The sequence below is a fragment of the Arachis ipaensis genome, chromosome B1 (genome assembly GCF_059453495.1).
Source record: "Arachis ipaensis isolate K30076 ecotype BB chromosome B1, ASM5945349v1, whole genome shotgun sequence".
Taxonomy (NCBI): Eukaryota; Viridiplantae; Streptophyta; class Magnoliopsida; order Fabales; family Fabaceae; genus Arachis; species Arachis ipaensis.
Genome location: NC_142436.1, coordinates 111258446 through 111281609, shown reverse-complemented (window position 1 = coordinate 111281609; position 23164 = coordinate 111258446). Strand labels below are relative to the sequence as shown.

Genomic DNA, 23164 nt, shown 5'->3' with positions numbered 1-23164 from the left:
GAATGATGCGTTCACTACCTGATCTGAGCTTAACCGCATTTGATCCTGAAATTGAAAGAACTATTTCACTTATTAGGCGAGCTCGACGTCGGTTAGCCTCTGAGGGTGGTGAAGTAATTGTTATCGATTCACCAGTCTCATCTGAGGGCGAATCTGAACTGCCATCTGAGAGCACAACAAGCTCCTTTACTACTGATTCAGTTGATTCACGTGCAGATAGAATGACAGCACCTAGGAGGATTACTATCCAGGAAGCTGGAGCCCCAGATTTTACAATGCAGCCGTATCAAGTGCATCATCCAACTCTGGCTGCAGATTTTGAACTGATAACTGCACTAATCAACTTGATGCCCAAGTTTCATGGCTTACCTGCTCAGGAGCCCATCAAGCACCTCAAGGATTTTCAGATAGCCTGTTCTACTGTTAGGCGTCAGGGTGCGAATGAAACTTCTATTCTGTTAACTGCCTTCCCGTTTTCTCTTGAGGGAAAGGCAAGGGAGTGGTACTACTCCCAAGCTGAAGTGACTGTTACCAACTGGGATACGCTCAGAAGAGAATTTTTGAAAAAATACTTTCCAGTTGAAGTTACAGACAGACTAAGGAAAGAGATCTCATGCATTGTTCAAGGTGAATCAGAAACTCTCTATGAGTACTGGGAGCGTTTTAAGAACCTTCTAGATGCATTCCCTCATCACATGATTGACAGGCTAGTGTTGATCAGCTATTTCACTCAAGGCATGAAGCCTCAGGATAAGACTACACTAGATGGTGCTAGTAATGGTTCTCTGAAAAAGTACAAGACCGCAGATGAAGCATGGCAACTAATTAGCGACTTAGCTGTGTCCACCAGGAATCACAGGCACAGGAATAGCCACTCAAAAGTTGTTGCAGAAGTTTTCTCTAGTACTGAGACTACTGCTCTTACACAGAGTATATGTGAAATGACCAACCTACTGTGGCAATTACAGTTGAATCAACAACAACAAGCTCAGCCTTCCCCACCACAACAAAGCCAACAGTTAGTCCCCTAAAGAGTATGTGGCATATGTGCTGATTATAGTCATTATACTGATGAATGCCCGTAGCTTCAACAAGAAGACAATACTGTGGCAGCCACTCATAACTTCTATGACCGCCCAAATCAAGGATACAATCAACAAGGCAGCAACTACAACCAAGGTGGGAACTATAACCAAGGATGGCAGGATAACTCCAACCAAAGTTGGAGAGATAATTCCAACCATGGCTAGAGGAACAACTATAACAGAGGAAGCAGAGACAACCAAGAAAACCAGAGATGGAATAACAACAACAGACAGCAGAATCAGAACCAACCTTAAAGAGCTCCTCACTTAAGACAATCAGAAGGACCCCAGCAAAACCAACAACAAGTACCTTAGGTCACTTATCCCACTCCCTCATCAAATGACGAGATGCTTCGTTCTCTTGCACAAGGACAACAAGACATGCAGACTACACTGAACTTTACTTTAAATGGTCTGAATGCCACTTTACAAGCTCTTGCCGCCTGGATAGATTCATTACCTACTTCCACTAACCAACCTTTAATCTCTAGTGGAATTCCTTCTCAACCCTTACCTAACCCAAAGGTGGCATCAAAGCCATCACTTTAAGGTCCAGAACCACACTGCTAGAGAGGAATCAGGAGGAGCCAAACCCAATAGAACACGCCCCAATTGAAGACTCAGTGGAAGTAGAAGATGCTGAAATGGAAGATGCTGAAGAGGAAGATGAAGTACAAGACAAGGTTGAAGAAGAAGTAGCTCAGCAAAAGAATGGACCACCAAAGGATACAGAAGCTGCGAGTGGCACCATCCCTATCCCATTCCCACACCTTGCAAGGAAATTTAGAAAGCAGATGGAACTTGATCCCAAAATGGTAGAAATTTTCAAAAAGGTTGAGGTAACAATTCCCCTTTTTGATGTTATTCAGCAAGTACCTAAATATGCAAAGTTTCTGAAGGATTTATGCATACACAAAGATAAAATTAATGAATTAGAAACTATCAGTTTAGGTAGTTCTATATCTGCTTTAATGGAAGGTATACCCGAAAAATGTAGTGATCCAGGTCCATGCATGGTAAACTGTACAATTGGAGGTGTAATATTTTCTGATTGCATGTGTGACTTAGGAGCGTGTGTAAGTATAATGCCATTGTCTATATATGATACTCTAAGGCTCCCTCCCTTAAAAAGGTCGGCAGCTCATTTTGTGTTAGTAGATAAAAGCATTATTACAGTAGTTGAAATTGCTGAAGATGTATTAGTGAGCACTAAGGGGCTCACATTTTCCATTGACTTCTATATCCTGGAAATGCCCCCAAATGATTCAAGAAGACCATCATCAATCCTGCTTGGAAGACCATTCCTAAAGACCTCGAAGTTCAAGCTGGATGCATTCTCAGGAACTTACTCCTTTGAGATAGATGGCAGAACAGTAAGTTTCGGTTTAAATGAAGCTATGAAGCACCCACCAGAAGATCATTCTATCTTCCAGTGCGACATCATTGATGAAACCATAGCTGAAGTTTACCAAGAAGAAATAGAAGAGAAGCACATGGAGCAAGGTCCAAGTGTGGGGACACCATCTGAACATAATGTCAACACTTTACCATTACCACTAGCCCCAGATGATTCAGAGCCTAGCCATGAGCAGAAATTGGAATTAAAGCCCCTTCCTCCACACCTCAAGTATGCTTACCTTGAGGATAATCAGAAGTTTCCAATTATCATTGCAAGAGAACTCACTTCTCAACAGGAGGAACAACTGCTCAGTGTGCTGAGGAAGCACAAGAAAGCAATTGGGTAGAGCTTGGCAGATATAATAGGCATCAGTCCTCAAGTTTGTGAGCACAAAATATATTTAGAAGAGGAATCAGAACCCGTCTGTCAACCCCAAAAAAGATTGAATCCCACCATTTTAGAAGTTGTCAAGAAAGAAGTGACCAGGCTACTTGAAGCAGATATCATTTACCCCATCTCAGACAGTGAATGGGTCAGTCCAGTATAAGTGGTGCCCAAGAAGTCTGGAGTCACAACAGTAAAGAATGAGCATGGAGAACTCCTGACAACTAGAGTGCAGAATTCATGGAGGGTTTGCATTGACTATAGGCATCTCAACCAAGCTACTCGCAAGGATCATTACCCCTTGCCATTTATTGATCAGATGCTCGATCGCCTGTCAGGTAAATCCCATTATTGCTTTTTAGATGGTTATATAGGATATTTTCAAATTCATATAGCTCCTGAAGATCAGGAGAAGACTACTTTTACATGCCTCTTTGGAACGTATGCATACAAAAGGATGCCTTTTGGCTTATGTAATGCACCGGCTACTTTCCAAAGATGCATGATGATTATCTTTTCAGATCTTATTGAGAACTGTATGGAAGTATTTATGGATGATTTTAGCGTATATGGTGATTCATTTGACCTTTGCTTGGATAGTTTAGCTAGAGTATTAGACAGGTGTGTTAGTTCAAACCTTGTATTGAATTTTGAAAAATGTCACTTTATGGTAAAACAAGGGATTGTTCTAGGACATGTTTTCTCAAAAACTGGTATTTCTGTAAATCCAGCAAAGGTAGATGTCGTTTGATAAGCTGAAGATCGCCCTGACTCAAGCTCCAATTGTGAGAAGACTAGACTGGAGCCAGCAATTTGAAATTATGTGTGATGCCTCCAACCATGCAGTAGGAGCGGCGCTGGCTCAGCACGAAGGTAAAGATCCCTTTGTAATTGCTTATGCATCTAAAACCTTAGACGATGCTCAGTCTAATTACACTACTACTGAGAAAGAATTTCTTGCTATTGTTTTTGCTCTGGATAAATTCCGAGCCTATTTACTTGGTACTAAGGTAGTAGTGTACTTGGACCATGCAGTTCTAAAATATTTATTAGCTAAAAAGGAGTCCAAACCAAGGTTGATACGTTGGATACTGCTGCTGCAAGAATTTGATTTAGAAATTAAGGATAGGAGTGGTAACCAGAATTTAGTGGCAGACCACTTGAGTCGCCTTGAGCACATAAGGATGACTCCACTCCTATAAATGATGCTTTCCCATTTGATAGCTTGCATGCAGTATCTGAAGTAGTTCCTTGGTATGCACCTGTAGCTAATTATCTAGTTAGCCATACTTTCCCTCCCAATTTTACTAAACATCAAAGGGACAAGCTGAAAAGCGAGTCTAAATATTATATATGGGATGACCCATATCTATGGAGGTGTGGTGCTGACCAGGAAATTAGAACGTGTGTGCCCCAATCAGAATTCCAGTCCATTTTAGAGGCCTTCCACTCTTTTGAGAGTGGAGGACATTTTGGCCCTCAAAGAACAGCTAGAAAAATCTTAGACTGTGGATTCTGGTGGCCTACTCTTTTTAAGGATGCTGCTGAATTTTGTAAATCTTGCTCCCGATGCCAAAGATTTGGTAATATATCCAAGAGGGATAAGATGCCTCAACAGATTATGTTTTTTTATGAAATTTTTGATGTTTGGGGCATTGACTTCATGGGTCCATTTCCAAACTCTAATGGTTACCTTTATATACTGTTGGCTGTAGATTATGTTTCTAAATGGGTGGAAGCAATTCCTACCCGTAATGATGATGCTAACACTATTGTTTCCTTTGTTAGAAACCATATTATCTGTCGCTTTGGATCACCACGAGCAATCGTGAGCGATCAAGGCACTCACTTTTGTAACAAGAGACTAACAGGATTACTGAAGAAGCATAGGATAGTTCACAAAGTAGCAACAGCTTATCATCCCCAGACCAATGGATAAGCAGAAGTGTCTAACAGAGAAATTAAACGCATTCTGGAGAAGATAGTAAAGCCTTATAGGAAAGACTGGAGTGCCCGGCTACATGATGCACCCTGGGCATATAGAACAGCGTATAAGACACCCATCGGGATGAGCCCCTTCCGCTTGGTATACGGAAAGGCTTGCCACCTTCCAGTAGAGGTGGAACACAAGGCTTTCGGGGCTGTAAGGGAATGCAATATGAATTTTGAAGAATCAGGTGCTGAAAGAAAGCTGCAACTAGCAGAATTGGAGAATCTTCACCTAGAAGCATATGACAATTCCAGGCGATACAAAGAGAAGATGAAGGCTGTCTATGACAAGCACATAAAAAGGAGAGAATTCAGACCAGGGGAGTTAGTTCTTCTTTATAACTCCAGACTGAGGCTTATGCCAGGTAAATTGAGATCAAGATGGGAAGGTCCCTATAGAGTAGAGAAGGCAGAGCCATACGGAGTTTTTTACTTACGTCATCCTTCTAGCTCCAAATTCATGAAGTCAATGGACATCTCCTAAAGCTTTATCATGGTAAGAAGATGAAGGATCACAAAGAACTAGAGGTTTTTCTCTTGGAAGACCCACCAACAGAAGCAGAATGAGCCTGAAGACATCCAACTTAAGGACGTAAACGCAAAGTGCTAGGTGGGAGACAACCCACCATGGTATGATTGTTCCGTTTCAGTTTTATTTTACTTTATTCTATTTTTATTTTTGTTAATGACTCTTCTCATAACCTCTGCATATAGCCTGCATTTGCATTTGCATACTGCATAAAAAAAAAAGAAAGCACACGACGCGCAAGCGTCGCTGACGCGTCCGCGTCATAGATGCCTTCGAAACAAGAAGAAAAGAAGCAGAGAGTCACGCGAGAGAGCGGCTGGAGGCGTGCCTTAGGCATAAACACGCCCACACGAACGCGTTCATGTTATTTGCGAAATCAGTCTCCCATGCGTGCGGGTCGCCCATGCGCACGCATGACCCTGCGAAATCGACGTAAAGAGCCCTACAACGCGAACACGTGCCCCACGCGGCCGCGTTGTTTTTCAAAATATGGTCATTCACGTGTGCGCGTCACCCAAATTTTTGGCAAAATGCATATAAAACAGAGAGTTGTGCGTACGCGAGGCTGCACTCGCGCCAATAGCACAAATCAGGTCATGTGATCGCGTGACTCATGCGTCCGCGTCACCTGAACTTATCACACACCACGCGATCGCGTGCTCCACGCGTCCACGTCACATGCGACGCACAGCTTATCCAGTCAGTGCCAAATATCTTATCTTTTCTTTTCCAAATCCCAATCTTTTCTTTCCCTTCTTATTTCTTTCTTCTCCCTTCTTCCTTCTTTATTCTTTCTCACTTTTTACTTTCTCCTCCCTTATTTTTCACATCCATTATCAAGGTTCTTTTCTTTTCTTTCTTTCTTTACTTTTTACTTTTCCTTTATTATTTATATTTTTCTTCTTTTTCTATTTACTTTCATTATCTATATTTTCTTTTTCTTTTCTTTATATTCCGTTAATTGGTGTTAGAAATCTAATTGGGTGATTATTTTCTTTTACATTTTGCTTGTGAGTTATTGTGGAATTGTTTGACAATTTATATTATTTCTTAAAGGGTTGCTTGCATGTTCAATTTAATGCTTTCAATAACAGATTCACCATGCATGCTATGTGTTTGTGAAAAAGCTCGTATGGCATTGCACATTATTTTTAATTATTCTATTCTACTACTCTAATGCCTGTTTTTCACAAAACCCATTTTCATATTTTATTAATTAAATATAATTGTCAATACAAATAGATTGTTAGTTTAGGAGACTTGATAATCAAATTAGGCATTTAATTCTTGATCTATGCTACTCATGCCTTTGCCGGCATGCTAATAAACATCTTGCATCTACTTGCCATCACATGCACTTGCTATGTTTCCATTGATGAACTTTTCACATGTAGTCATAACCATGTGTTAACGACATCCCTCTTTACTGTGCATTGATTATCACCTATACCATTCTCTTCCTTGATCAAACCCTTAGCTTTACATATTACTTTCTTTTTCCTTTTTCAGGATGGCCACCAAAAAGGGTAAAGAGAAAGCTACTCCCAAACTACCAGCAAGGAAAGGAACAAAAAGAACACTAGTGGCAGAGCCATCTTCAACAGCTGTAAAGCCCTCAACAAAATGAATCAAGAGGATCATCAAGGTCAATGAAAAAGAGAAAGCTTTCCCAGCAAAGGACACTGTGCGGTTCACTAACCGCTACTGTGAGCAGATGTTTCCCATCCTGGCAGAGAGGAATTATAACAACAAATACCTTCTCGTCTTCCCGACCAACATTGTTGAATTTGTTAAGCCCCGCATTAAGCGAAGACAATGGGGATTCCTACGGAGACAGCCACGGCAGGTTAATCTATCATGGGTAGTTGAATTCTATTCCAATTTTCACATGCCAACCATGCAGTCTGTCTATATCTGTCAGAAGCAAGTTCCCATAATAGAAGAGGCCATTCAACGAGCTTTAGATCTTCCCCCTGCTCCAGAAGGATTGGACGCATTCCAAGAAGCCTCATTCAAACGCCAGACATACCAATTTGACTGGGACGCCGTTCTCAGAGTTATAGCACAACCTGGCAGCAGATGGATCTATGGATACCATCGATCTTGACCTAAGAGCATATTGGCTTCAGCACTCACCTTGGAGGCTCGAGTATGGGCATAGATCATGTCCCATTACGTCTTTCCGAGCACTCACGAGTCCTCCTTCACTGCAGACATGGCTGTTCTACTCTGGTGTATCCTTACAGACTAGCACCTCAATTTACCAAGACACATTCGGTATGCTATGGGTCACGTACAGAATGCGGGCAACCTACCTTTTCCCACCTTGGTTTCAGATCTAGTCTCAGCAGCCGGAGTCTCCTACAGAGCTGGGGACACTGATAAACTACTATTTTATGGTTTATCTTGTGCTCATTTGAGTGGTTTTTATTAACTCTTTACCCACTTATTCATACTATTTGCATGGTTTTACGTTTTCCTTCCTAATTTTGTGCTATGATTGAAAACATGTTTCCTGGGCCTTTAAATTGCTAATATTAATCCTCTCTTATTACCATTAGATGCCTTGATATGTGTGTTAAGAGATTTCAGAGTTTATAGGGCAGGAATGGCTTAGAGGATGGAAAGGAAGCATGCAAAAATAGAAGGAATACAAGAAGTTGAAGGAACTGCAAAGCTGTCAGCTTGACCTCTTCGCACTTAAATGGCTATAACTTTAGCTACAGAGGTCCAAATGATGCAATCTCAGTTGCATTGGAAAGCTGACGTCTGGAGCTTCGATTTGATATATAATTTGCCATAGTTGCCTTGACGATAAGTGACACGAATGCGTGGTCTACACGGACGCATTGCAGTTGCGAAAAAACCAGCGTGTTTGAATTCAAAACCAGCAAATTCCGGGTTGTTTCTGACCCAGTTCTCGGCTCAGAAAACACAGATTAGAGGCTATAAAGTGGGAGAATGCATCCATTCACAATCATCAGCTCATAATTCATAATTTTTAGTTTTAGATGTAGTTTTTAGAGAGAGAGGTTCTCTCCTCTCTCTTAGGATTTAGTTTTAGGATTTAGGATTATTTCTTCTTCATCACAGGTTCAATGTTCCTTTAATTTATTTTTCTACTTTTATTTTATTACTTTAATTGATATTTGTCTTTTCAATTTAGCTTATAAACATTTCCATGTTAGATTTGAATTTATGTTTAGACGTAATTTGATGTGTTTCAGATTTATGAATGCTTTTAATATAATTTAGAATTTTCCCTTTTGGCTTTGGTTGAGTCATTGGAGACTCTTGAGTTATCAAACTCATTGTTGATTGAAAATTGGAATTCTTCAAGAATTAATTCGAGTTCCAATAACTCTAGCCTTTCCCAAGGAAAGACTAGGACCTGAGGAATCCAAATTAATTCCTCCACTTAACTTACCTTCATAGTTAGAGGTTAACAAAGTGGGAGAAAAATCCAATTTTCATCACAATTGATAAGGATAACTAGGATAGGACTTCCCGTTCTAATACCTTGCCAAGAGTTTATTTTATTATTACTATTTTATTTTTCTTATCATTTAACATTCTTATTCCTTACTTTCAAAACCTCCAATTTACAAGACTCATAACCAATAATAAGAACATACTTCTCTGCAATTCCTTGAGAAGACGACCCGAGGTTTAAATACTCGGTTATCAATTTTATTGGGTTTGCTTAAGTGACAAACAAAACTTTTGTAAGAAAGGAATTCTTGTCAGTCTAGAAGCTATACTTACAACGCGAATTTATTGTGAAAATTCTAGATCGCATGAGAGTTTCATTCTTCAAAATGGCGCCGTTGCCGGGGAATTGCAAACGTGTGCCTTATTATTGGTTATTGTAAATATTTGTTTTTTTTTTATCGTTTCTTTGTTTTTATTTTTGTTTTTATTTTTGCTTTTTCATAAATTAAGAGGTTATTGGTTTTTATTTAGTTATTAAAAATTTTTCAAAAATTTGTTCTTCGTGTTCATCTTGACCTTCAAGTTGTTCTTAGTTGTTTTTTTCGTTTTGATCTAAAAATTTTAAGTTTGGTGTCATTTTATTGTTTTTCTCTTTCCTCATTTAATTCAAAAATATCTTTTCTCTTTATTTTTATTGAATTTTCAAAATTTCCATAAAAAAAATTCAGATTTTGATTTTAAAATTTTCATCTTATCTTATCTTAGTTTTAAATTTCAAAATTCAAATCTTTTTCAAAAATCATATCTTTTTCAAAATCTTATCTTATCTTATTTCAAAATCAAATTTCAAATTTTAATATTTAAATTCCAAAATTCAAAATCCAAATTTTAAATTTTAAATTTTAAATTTAAAAAAAAATCAAACCTTTTCAAAATTTAAATCTTTTTCAAATTTTTATCTTATATTGTTGACTTTTTCAAAATTCAAATTTAAAAATTTTTCAAATTTCAAAAATTCAAATTTCAAAATTTAAAATTCAAAAATTTAATTTTCAATAACCTTTTAATTTAAATTTGTTTTTATTTTCATTTTTAATTTTTATTTGCTATTATGAGTTTTCACCCCTTTGGCTATGAGTCTGGTTACAATTATGTTGCACGAAGAAGAGATTATAATGATAATATGCATCAAGGATGGAACAATCAAAGATGGGAGGAGCCACAAGGATTTGATCAACCCTCATGGCAACAACCACCTCCAATAGACTATCAACAACCATTCTGTGATGCATATCAAGGCAATGGCTATGATAAGCACTCTTTTGATTATCAACAACCACCACCATATGCCTATGAATCCCCTCCTCAACATGACTTTGGACCACCATACTCACAAGCTCCTTTCCACCACTCACCTCCATATGACCCTAACCCTCATCCACCATACCATCCACCTTATGAACCATATGAACCATATATAGAACCACCCCAATTCTAACCCAATTACTCCCAAGAACCACCACCTCCATATGCACCATATCCATATCCATCAATCCAAGAGCCTTATGGTCCTACTTATGATAACCAAGCGGAACAAGAATCAACGGATCGTCTCAAGGAAACAGTGGATCAATTTCATACAACCCTTCATCAATTGGAGCAAGCGATAAATCAATTAGCTTCCCGACGTTCGGACACTCAAGGAACCCCCATGGCTTCATGTGGACAATCTAATGAAGAACGTAGCATGAAGGAGACATTAGAAACTCCAGTTGACAGTAAAGAGTATGAATTTGTACTGGAACAAGTGGAGGAAGCCAGAATTATTGAAGAAGAAGAAGTGGTTGAAGACTTGGGAGATGCTGAACCTCCATGGGAAAGTCAAGACATAGAACCTCCTTCCAGGACGGTTGCATTTGATGTTAAGGAGGGTGTACAACCTCCAAGGCATATCATAGTTGAAGACTTGGAAGAGGTTGGTCAAGAAATGGAGATTAAAGAAGAAGAAGCACAGCCGCCCATGCTCTTGGTGAGCAATGAAGAAGAGATCAAATTGGAAGAAAGCTACCAAGAAGAAGAGGTTAATATTGAAGAAACTTGCAAAGAGGTGGAAGTTGTCAGAGTACAGCACAAGGGAGTGGAGCCTGCAAATTTGTTAGAAATACTTCCCCCTAAGTTGCCATCATCCTTCACAACATTCAAGTGGGTAAAATTCATATCCCCTAGCTTTCTAATTCCACTTGAATATGGGCTACTGGAGACGGATGGTCAACTTAGAGCTCTTTGTGGCATTAAGAGTAAGAGGAAGATGATTAGTGGTTGGAGTTGTCAAACAAGGTTCAACATGGTTGCATACTCAAAGTTTAAATGCAAAGGTTGGTGTAAAGCTCAACTAAATGGGTCTAGGAAGTTGGTTGGCCGCTTTAGTGAGAATTCAGATTGCTTGCCACCCGGATGGAATCATGATGATCAACAAGAAGACGGGTGCAAAAGGAAGGTTTGGGATCCTGGAATCTGTTCTGACATCCAACACCCCGGGAGCCTAAGAATCTTTTTGAAGCTGCTCAAAGGCTTTACGTGCCTAGTTTGGGACCCCAGAGGCTGTTGGAATTCCAAACACTGGTGGAGATTTTTGGATGAATTCATGCATAAGCCACCATAACAGGAAGCTCATCAAATGTCCAACTTAAGGACTTTAACTAAAAGTGCTAGGTGGGAGACAACCCACCATGGTATGATCGTTCTTTTTCAATTTTATTTTGTGTTGTTTATTTTTATTTTATTTTATTTTCATTGAACCTGGAAGTTTTCATAGCATCTACATTAGCACTGCATATTGCATACTGCATAATTGCATAAAAAAAAAAGCAAGCACGCGACACGGCAGCATCACTGACGCGTCCGCGTCACCAGTGCGTTTAGAAGAAAAGAAAAGTGAACAGAGAGTCACGCGAAAGCGTGGCTGGAGGCGTGCCTGTGGCACAAATTGCTCCACGCGACAGCGTCGCTGACGCGTCCGCGACATATGGGAAAATGCCTCCCACGCGTCTGCGTCACCCACGCAAACGCGTGCTCTAAAAATCGACGTAAAAAAGGGTGTATGGCAGAATGTTGGGCTGGAACGTGGCTGGAACGGTGCTAGAAGCACAAGCCCTACCACGCGAACGCGTGCCCCATGCGTTCGCGTCGTTTTTCAAAAATGGCCACTCAGGCGATCGCGTCACCCACGCGAACGCGTCACCCAGATTTTTGGCAAAATGCATTTAAAACAGAGAGTTGCGCAAACGCGAGGCTGCACTCACGCCAATCGCACAAATCAATCCACGCGATCGCGTGACCCACGCGTCCGCGTCACCTGACCTTATCGCGTACCACGCGAACGCGTGAACCACGCGTCCGTGTCACATGCGTCGCACAAACTTATCCAGATCAGCGCCAATTATCTTATCTTTTCTTTTCTAAATCCTAATTTCTTCTATCTTTTCTTCTTTCTTTCTCCTTTCTTACTTACTTCTTCTTCCCTTCTTCCCCTCCTCTATCTTTTATTTTATTTTATTTTATTTATTTACATACTTTCATTCATTGCATTTTAATTTTGTGCATATTTTTATTTTCTTTTCTAAATTTATTATTTTTTTCATTGGTGTTAAAAATTTTCTTATTCAACTGTTGCGTCTTTTTTTGAATTTACTTTGGTGCTTAGTAACTTGTTTTACACTGTGGAATGATGTTAATTATCTGCCAATGCCAATATTTTATGATACTTACACTCCATTTGTATTGACATGAGCTTGTATTAATATTTCCATTACCCACACTCCTACCCTATGTTTCAAATCTTGCACGACTAGTATGCCATGTGCTTCTATTATTTTCTCACGTACATGTTGAAGCTTCCATGTAAATGAGACCCTTATCATTTGGCATTAACCCAACCATACTTCATTTTCTTATCTCTATTACTGGGATACCTTTCTTCCCTTTTTCTTTCAGGATGGCCACCCGGAAGGGAAGCGGAAGACGTTTCCATGGGGAGATAGACAAGTCCATCTGCAAAATTCTCAGAGAAAAGCGCCAGTTGGAACAGCCCGTCCACCTGCACATCTTAGCATGCACCGAGGACGATGCAATCTTTAAGTGTGGGGAGGTCGATACCGACTTCCAGGGGTTAGTTACCTTCTTTTCAACACCAATACTCTATTTTCTTTGTTTGTTCATTGTTGCATTTGCATATTTGATTGCATGTTTGTTTGATTTTATGCATTTAGTCACTACTTGGTTGAAGTAATATTTTCTTTTTCAAGAAATTTTTATAGTATTTCACTAATTTAAAAATTAAAATTTTCTATGTGTTAAATTTGTTTGAAGTTGTATTTGGAACATGGTTTTTGAGCCAAAGAACACACAACCCGTGAGATTTTGAGCTTATTTACATGGTTACATTATTTAACCATAAATTTTTATTCTTGTGTGTTTTCTTCTCTATGATTGCAATCTTTGCTTTGTTTCAGTCTATATGTCCAATATTTAGTGTATTTACATGCTTGCATATGATTGAGGCCATTACTTGTTATTAGCTCACTTATCCCAAATAAGCCTACCTTTTTTATCATCTTTGTTAGCCACCTTGAGCCTTTTATCTCCATTTATTCTGTTCTATAACCACATCACTAGCCTTAAGCAGAAAAATAATTAAATATCCCAATTGAATCTTTGGTTAGCTTAAGATAGGGATTGTGTAACAATTAAGTGTGGGGAAACTGTGGGAACATGGGTGAATAAGGAAATGTGTTATGTTTTTACTTTGATAAAATATTAGGAATTTGGGTACCTACTCATGTGAAACTATATAAAAAAATTAAAAATCCATGTGCATTGATAAGCTATGTCTATTTTCATGTTCAGAATAAAAAAAATCCAAAAAAAAAACTCAATAAATGAGTAAATAAATAAGGAGACAAAATTACCCCAATGCTAAGTTTAATAATGAAAGATCAATGCACATGTGATAAATTAAAAAGAAAATTTGATACATGAGTATGTGATGCAAAAGTAGGAATTTTGGGTAGCTAGGCATGAATTAAAATTATATAGAGTATATGTATGTTAGGTGAAAGTTTAGGTTAATTAAAGATTCAATTTATAGCTCACTTAGCCATATATATATACCCTCACCCTTACCTTAGCCACATTACAACCTTGAAAAGACCTCATGATGTTTGCATTGGTACATTAAATATTTGTTAATTGGTTAGATGAAGAACAAAGTTTAGAAAGCATGATTAGAGAAGAGTAGAGTGAATTACCCTATACACTTGAGAGACTGGAGTGATATACACTACCAGTGAGGGTTCAATGCTTGATTCTATGTTCCCTGCTTTCATGAGCTATCTTCTTACAAGTTTACTTGTCCTTTATTGTATGATTTGAATTAGTGAAATCTGATTTATGTATATTCTTGGAGAATTTGATTTACTTTTAACCAAGTAGGTAGAAACATTTTGCATGTAGTTGCATTCATATAGATGTGTTGCATTTCATACATTCTACCATTCCTCTTCACTCCTTTATAGCTTCTCTTGAGCTTAGCATGAGGACATGCTAATGTTAAGTGTGGAGAGGTTGATAAACCACTATTTTATGGTGTATCTTGTGCTCATTTGAGTGGTTTTTATCAACTCTTTACCCACTTATTCATACTATTTGCATGGTTTTACGTTTTTCTTCCAAATTTTGTGCTATGATTGAAAACATGTTTCCTGGGCCTTTAAATTGCTAATATTAATCCTCTCTTATTACCATTAGATGCCTTGATATGTGTGTTAAGTGATTTAAAAGTTTATAGGGTAGGAATGGCTTAGAGGATGGAAAGGAAGCATGCAAAAATGGAAGGAATACAAGAAGTTGAAGGAACTGCAAAGCTGTCAGCGTGACCTCTTCACACTCAAACAGCTATAACTTTAGCTACAGAGATCCAAATGATGCGATCTCAGTTGCGTTGGAAAGCTAACGTCCGGGGTTTCGATTTGATATATAATTTGTCATAGTTTCCTTGACGATAAGTGACGCGAATGCGTGGTCTACGCGGACGCATCGCAGTGGCAAAAAAACCAACGTGTTTGAATTCGAAACCAGCAAATTTTGGGTTTTTTCTGACCCAGTTCTTGGCCCAGAAAACACAGATTAGAGGCTATAAAGTGGGAGAATGCATCCATTCACAATCATCAGCTCATAATTCATAATTTTTAGTTTTAGATGTAGTTTTTAGAGAGAGAGGTTCTCTCCTCTCTCTTAGGATTTAGTTTTAGGATTTAGGATTATTTCTTCTTCATCACAGGTTCAATGTTCCTTTAATTTATTTTTCTACTTTTATTTTATTACTTTAATTGATATTTGTCTTTTCAATTTAGCTTATAAACCTTTCCATGTTAGATTTGAATTTATGTTTAAACGTAATTTGATGTGTTTCAGATTTATGAATGTTTTCAATTTAATTTAGAATTTTCCCTTTTGGCTTTGGTTGAGTCATTAGAGACTCTTGAGTTATCAAACTCATTGTTGATTGAAAATTAGAATTCTTCAAGAATTAATTCGAGTTCCAATAACTCTAGCCTTTCCCAAGGAAAGACTAGGACTTGAGGAATCTAAATTAATTCCTCCACTTAACTTACCTTCATAGTTAGAGGTTAACAAAGTAGGAGAAAAATCCAATTCTCATCACAATTGATAAGGATAACTAGGATAGGACTTCTAGTTCTAATACCTTGCCAAGAGTTTATTTTATTATTAATATTTTATTTTTCTTATCATTTAACATACTTGTTCCTTACTTTCAAAACCCCCAATTTACAAGACTCAACCAATAATAAGAACATACTTCCCTGCAATTCCTTGAGAAGACGACCCGAGGTTTAAATACTCGGTTATCAATTTTATTGGGTTTGCTTAAGTGACAAACAAAACTTTTGTAAGAAAGGAATTCTTGTCGGTCTAGAAGCTATACTTACAACGCGAATTTATTGTGAAAATTCTAGATCGCGCGAGAGTTTCATTCCTCAGACACCAAGGCCATAATTCCATGAGATGATCAGATAGTCCCTAACGGGAAATATATCAGACCTCCAGCAGCCACTACTAGCCGGCCTGCCAAACTGGCCGAAGATATTCCTTCTCCCTCCACATCACAAGCACCTTCAACAAACCAACTGCTCCATCAGATAATTGAGAGGCTAGACCGGCTTGACTGGAAAGGAAAGCAAAGGGAGCGCCGTAACAAGCGCCGATTCACATACCTCAAGGAGCTGCTTATTGGTAACCAACCACCTAAAGAAGACTCAAACATCCCGGACTCCACTTCATTTACAAGTACAGGGAGCCATGACGATCCCGATTATGGAAATGCTGCTACCAGCCCCCCTTTGTTCCTGACTGATGGCACCGAGGACGGTGCCAAGCTTTAAGTGTGGGAAGGTTGGTCAGTACCTGACTTCCGGAGGTAATTTCTCTTTTCTTAACACCAATAGAATAGGATATTTATTTAATTTTTATTTTGTTTAGGATAGGATAAACTGCATAGTAATAGGTTATTTGCATGCATGTTCTATTTGGTTAGAAAACAATAAGTTTCTTTATAAGACCCTATTTTTGAAAATTTTCACTAATTTAAATCAAAACTTTTGTGTTAAACTTGTTTAGAAGTTGTATTTGGAACATAGTTAAAAGCTAGAACACACAACCTGTGAGACTTGAGCCTAATGACATGGTTACATTATTTAACTATAAAATTTTATTCTTGTGTGTTTGCTTCTGTATGATTGTGATCTATATTTTATTCAATCCTATATGTCTGGTGCACGAAATTGTGATCATCAATGGCGCCAACAACTTGGTACGCACAATTGTAATCTCAATTCTTTATCACAACTCCACACAACTAACCAGCAAGTGCACTGGGTCGTCCAAGTAATAAACCTTACGTGAGTAAGGGTCGATCCCACGGAGACTGTCGGCTTGAAGCAAGCTATGGTCATCTTGTAAATCTCAGTCAGGCAGATTCAAATGGTTATGGAGAATTGATAATTAAAAGATGAATAAAACATAAAATAAAGATAGAGATACTTATGTAATTCATTGGTAGGAATTTCAGATAAGCGTATGAAGATGCTTTGTTCCTTCTAAACCTCTGCTTTCCTATTGCCTTCTTCCAATCATTCATACTCCTTTCCATGGCAAGCTTTATGTTGGGCATCACCGCTATCAATGGCTACTTCCCGTCCTCTCAGTGAAAATGTTCCAAATGCGCTGTCACCGCACGGCTAATCATCTGTCGATTCTCGATCATGTTGGAATAGGATCCATTGATCCTTTTGCATCTGTCACTACGCCCAACACTCGCGAGTTTGAAGCTCGTCACAGTCATCCCTTCCCAGATCCTACTCGGAATACCACAGACAAGGTTTAGACTTTCCGGATCTCAGGAATGGCCGCCAATAATTCTAGCCTATACCACGAAGGTTCTAATCTTAGATTAGAAACCCAAGAGATACACATTCAAGCTTGTTTGCATGTAGAACAGAAGTGGTTGTTAGGCACGCGTTCACAGGTGAGAATGGTGATGAGTGTCACGGATCATCACATTCATCATGTTGAAGAACGAATGGATATCTTAGAACAGAAATAGGCTTGAGTTGAATAGAAAAACAATAGTACTTTGCATTAATTCATGAAGAACAGTAGAGCTCCACACCTTAATCTATGGTGTGTAGAAACTCCACCGTTGAAAATACATAAGTGAAAGTAGTCTAAGCATGGCCGAATGGCCAGCCTCAAAGGTCTAAGGACTAACCGTCCCAAAAGATTCTTCTTAATACAATAGTAAAAGGTTCTATTTGTAGAAAACTAGTAGCCTAGGGTTATAGAAATAGGTAATTAATGCAGAAATCTTCTTTCGGACCCACTTGGTGTGTGCTTGGGCTGAGCATTGAAGCTTTCACATGTAGAGGCTTTTCTTGGAGTTAAACGCCAGCTTTTCTACCATTTTGGGCGTTTAACTCCAGCTTTTATGCCAGTTCTGGCATTTTGACGCCAGAATTTCTATGCTGACTTGGAATGCCGGTTTGGGAATATTATATATTAGGCAAATCTTGGGCAAAGTATGGACTATTATATATTTCTGGAAAGCCCAGGATGTCTACTTTCCAACGCAATTGAGAGCACGCCAATTGGGCTTTTGTAGCTCCAGAAAATCCACTTCGAGTACAGGGAGGTCAGAATCCAACAGCATCTGTAGTCCTTTTTCAGCCTCTGAATCAGATTTTTGCTCAGGTCCCTCAATTTCAGCTAGAAAATACCTGAAATCATAAAAAAACACACAAACTCATAGTAAAGTCCAGAAATGTGATTTTTACTTAAAAACTAATAAAAATATAATAAAAACTAACTAAAACATACTAAAAACAATGCCAAAAAGTGTACAAATTATCTGTTCATCACAACACCAAACTTAAATTGTTGCTTGTCTCCAAGCAACTGAAAATCAAATAGGATAAAAAGAATAGAATATACAATGATTTCCAAAAGCATCTATGAAGATCAGTCTTAATTAGATGAGCGGGGCTATTAGCTTTTTGCTTCTGAACAGTTTTGGCATCTCCCTTTATCCTTTGAAGTTCAGAATGATTGGCATCTATAGGAACTCAGAATTCAGATAGTGTTATTGATTCTCCTAGTTCAGTATGTTGATTCTTGAACACAGCTACTTTATGAGTCTTGACCGTGACCCTAAGCATTTTGTTTTCTAGTATTACCACCGGATACATAAATGCCACAGACACATAACTGGGTAAAACTTTTCAGATTGTGACTCAGCTTTGCTAGAGTCCCCAATTAGAGGTGTCCAGAGCTCTTAAGCACACTCTTTTTGCTTTGGACCACGACTTTAACCGCTCAGTCTCAAGTTTTTACTTGACACCTTCAGGCCACAAGCGCATGGTTAGGGACAGCTTGGTTTAGCCGCTTAGGCCAGGATTTTATTCCTGTGGGCCCTCCTATCCACTGATGCTCAAAGCCTTGGATCCTTTTTATTTTACCCTTGCCTTTTGGTTTAAAGGGCTATTAGCTTTTTTTGCTTGCTTTTTCTTTCTCTCTTTTTTTTTCTCTTTTTTTTGCATATATTTTTTTCTGCAAGCTTTTCACTGCTTTTTCTTGCTTCAAGAATCATTTTTATGATTTTTCAGATCATCAACTAGCATTTCTCCTTTTTCCTCATTCTTTCAAGAGCCAACAATTTTAACATTTCATGAACAACAAATTCAAAAATATGCACTGTTCAAACATTCATTCAGAAAACAAAGAGTATTGCCACCACATCAAAATAATTAAACTATTTTAAAATTCAAAATTTATGTACTTCTTGTTCTTTTGCAATTAAAACATTTTTCATTTAAGAAAGGTGATGGATTCATAGGACATTCATAACTTTAAGACATAGACACTAAGACACTAATGATCATGTAATAAAGACACAAACATAGATAAACCTAAAGCATAATTTTCGAAAAACAGAAAAATAAAGAACAAGGAAATTAAAGAACGGGTCCACCTTAGTGATAGCGGCTTGTTCTTCCTCTTGAAGATCTTATGGAGTGCTTGAGCTCCTCAATCTCTCTTCTTTGCTTTTGTTGCTCCTCCCTCATGACTCTTTGATCTTCTCTAATTTCATGGAGGAGGATAGAATGCTCTTGGTGCTCCACCCTTAGTTGTCCCATATTGGAACTTAATTCTCCTAGGGAGATGTTAATTTGCTCCCAATAATTTTGTGGAGGAAAATTTATCCCTTGAGGCATCTCAGGAGTTTCATGATGAGGAATTTCCTCATGCTCTTGTCCATGAGTGGGATCTCTTGTTTGCTCCATCCTTTTCTTAGTGATGGGCTTGTCCTCATTAATGAGGATGTCTTCCTCTATGTCAATTCCAGCTGAATTACAGAGGTGACAAATGAGATGAGGGAAGGCTAACCTTGACAAAGTAGAGGACTTGTCTGCCACCTTGTAGAGTTCTAGGAATATAACCTCATGAACTTCTACTTCCTCTCCAATTATGATGCTATGGATCATGATAGCCCGGTCTATAGTAACTTCAGACCGGTTGCTAGTGGGAATGATTGAATGTTGGACGAACTCCAACCATCCCCTAGCCACGGGCTTGAGGTCATGCCTTCTTAGTTGAACCGGCTTCCCTCTTGAATCTCTTTTCCATTGAGCGCCCTCTTCACAAATGTCTATGAGGACTTGGTCCAACCTTTGATCAAAGTTGACCCTTCTAGTGTAGGGGTGTGCATCTCCTTGCATCATTGGCAAGTTGAATGCCAACTTTACATTTTCTGGACTGAAATCTAAGTATTTCTCCCGAACCATTGTAAGCTAATTCTTTGGGTCCGGGTTCACACTTTGATCATGGTTCTTGGTGATCCATGCATTGGCATAGAACTCTTGAACCATTAAGATTCCGAATTGTTGAATGGGGTTGGTGAGAAATTCCCAACCTCTTCTTTGGATCTCATGTCGGATCTCTGAATATTCACCCCTTTTGAGCTTGAAAGGGACCTCGGGGATCACTCTCTTCTTGGCCACAACTTCATAGAAGTGGTCTTGATGCACCCTTGAGATGAATCTCTCCATCTCCCATGACTCAGAGGTGGAAGCTTTTGCCTTCCCTTTCCTCTTTCTAGAGGTTTCTCCGGCCTTAGGTGCCATAAATGGTTATGGAAAAAACAAAAAGCTTTAGCTTTTACCACACCAAACTTAGAAGGTTTGCTCATCCTCGAGCAAAAAAAGAAAGAAGAGAGTAGAGAAAGAAGAAATAGAGGAGATGGAGGGGGGTAGTGTTTCGGCCAAGGGGGTGAAGTAGTGTTTAAGATGTGTGAAAATGAAGGAGTGAAGATGGGTTTATATAGGAGTGGAGGGGGGCTTAGGTTCAGCCATTTATGGGTGGGTTTGGTAGGGAAAGTGGTTTGAATTTGAATGGTGAGGTAGGTGGGGTTTATGATGGATGGATGTGGATTGGTGAAGGGTTTATGGAGAAGAGGTAGGATTTGATAGGTGAGGGGTTTTTGGGGAAGAGGTATTGAGGTGATTGGTGAAGGGTATTTGGGGAAGAGTTTTATGAAATGGTATGAAGAAGAGAGAGAGTGAGTTGAGGTTGGTGGAGATCCTGTGGGGTCCATAGATCCTGAGGTGTCAAGGATTTCTCATCCCTGCACCCATTAGGCTTGCAAAACGCCCTTTGCTGCCTATCCTGGCGTTAAACGCCAGGCTGCTGCCCATTTCTAGCGTTTAACACCAGCTTCTTGCCCTTTTCTGGCGTTAAATACCAGTCTGGTGCCCATTTCTGGCCTTAAACGCCCAGAATGGTGCCAGACTGCGCGTTTAACGCCCATTCTGCTGCCCTTACTAGCGTTTAAATGCCAATAGGCTTCTCCTCCAGGGTGTGCTATTTTTCGTTCTGTTTTTCAGTTTGTTTTTACTTTTTCAATTGTTTTTGTGACTTCACATGATCATCAACCTACAAAAAATATAAAATAACAATGGAAAATAGAAATTTAATATAGATAAGTAAAATTGGATTGCCTCCCAATAAGCGCTTCTTTAATGTCAGTAGCTTGACAATGGGCTCTCATGGAGCCTCACAGATACTCAGAGCATGATGATAGCCTCTCAACACCAAACTTAGAGTTTGGTTGTGGCCTCCCAACACCAAACTTAGAGTTTTAATATGGGGATTTTGTTTGACTTTGCATTGAGAGAAGCTTTTCATGCTTCCTCTCCATGGTTACAGAGGGAGATCCTTGAGCTTTAAACACAAGGGAGTTCTCATTCACTTGAAGTACCAATTCTCCTCTGTCAACATCAATCACAACTCTTGCTATGGCTAGGAAGGGTTGCCAAGGATGATGGATTCATCCATACACTTCCCAGTATCTAGAATTATGAAATCAGCAGGGATGTAGTGGCCTTCAACCTTTACCAAGACATCCTCTACAAGTCCATAAGCCTGTTTTCTTGAATTGTCTGCCATCTCCAGTGAGATTCTTGCAGCTTGTACCTCAAGGATTCCTAGCTTCTCCATTACAAAGAGAGGCATGAGGTTTATGCTTGACCCTAGGTCACACAGAGCCTTCTCAAGGGTCATGGTGCCTATGGTACAAGGTATTGAGAACTTTCCAGGATCCTGTCTCTTCAGAGGTAATTTCTGCCGAGTCAGGTCATCCATTTCTTTGGGGAGCAAGGGGGGTTCATCCTCTGAAGTCTCATTACCAAATAGCTTGGCATTTAGCTTCATGATTACTCTAAGGTACTTAGAAACTTGTTCTTTAATAACATCTTCATCCTCTTCAGAGGAAGAATACTCATCAGAGCTTATGAATGGCAAAAGTAAATTCAGTGGAATCTCTATGGTCTCAGTGTGAGCCTCAGATTCCCATGATTCCTCATTAGGGAACTCCTTAGAGGCCAGTGGACATCCATTGAGGTCTTCCTCAGTGGAGATCACTGCCTCTTCCTCCTCTCCAGGTTCGACCGTATGGGTTATGTTGATGGCCTTGCACTCTCCTTTTGGATTCTCTTCTGTATTGCTTGGAAGAGCACTAGGAGGGAGTTCAGTAACTTTCTTGCTCAGCTGACCCACTTGTGCCTCCAAATTTCTAATGGAGGACCTTGTTTCAGTCATGAAACTTTGAGTGGTTTTAATTAGATCAGAGACTACAGTTGCTAAGTCAGAGTGGCTCTGCTTAGAATTCTCTGTCTGTTGCTGAGAAGATGATGGAAAAGGCTTGCCATTGCTAAACCTATTTCTTCCACCATTATTGTTGTTGAAGCCTTGTTGAGGCCTCTGTTGATCCTTCCATGAGAGGTTTGGATGATTTCTCCATGAAGGATTATAGGTGTTTCCATAGGATTCTTCCATGTAATTCACCTCTTCCATTGCTGGGTTCTCAGGATCATAAGCTTCTTCTTCAGATGAAGCTTCTTTGGTACTGACTGTTGCTGCTTGCATTCCAGACAGACTCTGAGAAATCATATTGACTTGCTAAGTCAATATTTTGTTCTGAGCCAATATGGCATTCAGAGTATCAATCTCAAGAACTCCTTTCTTCTAACTTGTCCCATTATTCACAGGATTCCTTTCAGAGGTGTACATAAATTGGTTATTTGCAACCATTTCAATGAGTTCTTGAGCTTCTGCAGGCGTCTTCTTCAGATGAAGAGATCCTCCAGCAGAGCTGTCCAATGACATCTTGGACAGTTCAGATAGACCATCATAGAAGATACCTATGATGCTCCATTCTGA

General features: G+C 39.1%; 1 non-coding gene across 1 annotated transcript; it reads right to left on the bottom strand.

The window, feature by feature from the left end:
• Positions 1 to 593: 593 nt before the first annotated feature.
• On the bottom strand, positions 594 to 701 carry LOC148577926 (small nucleolar RNA R71). The gene has a single exon (XR_015903447.1). It is a non-coding gene; the product is annotated as a small nucleolar RNA R71 (small nucleolar RNA).
• Positions 702 to 23164: the final 22463 nt, after the last annotated feature.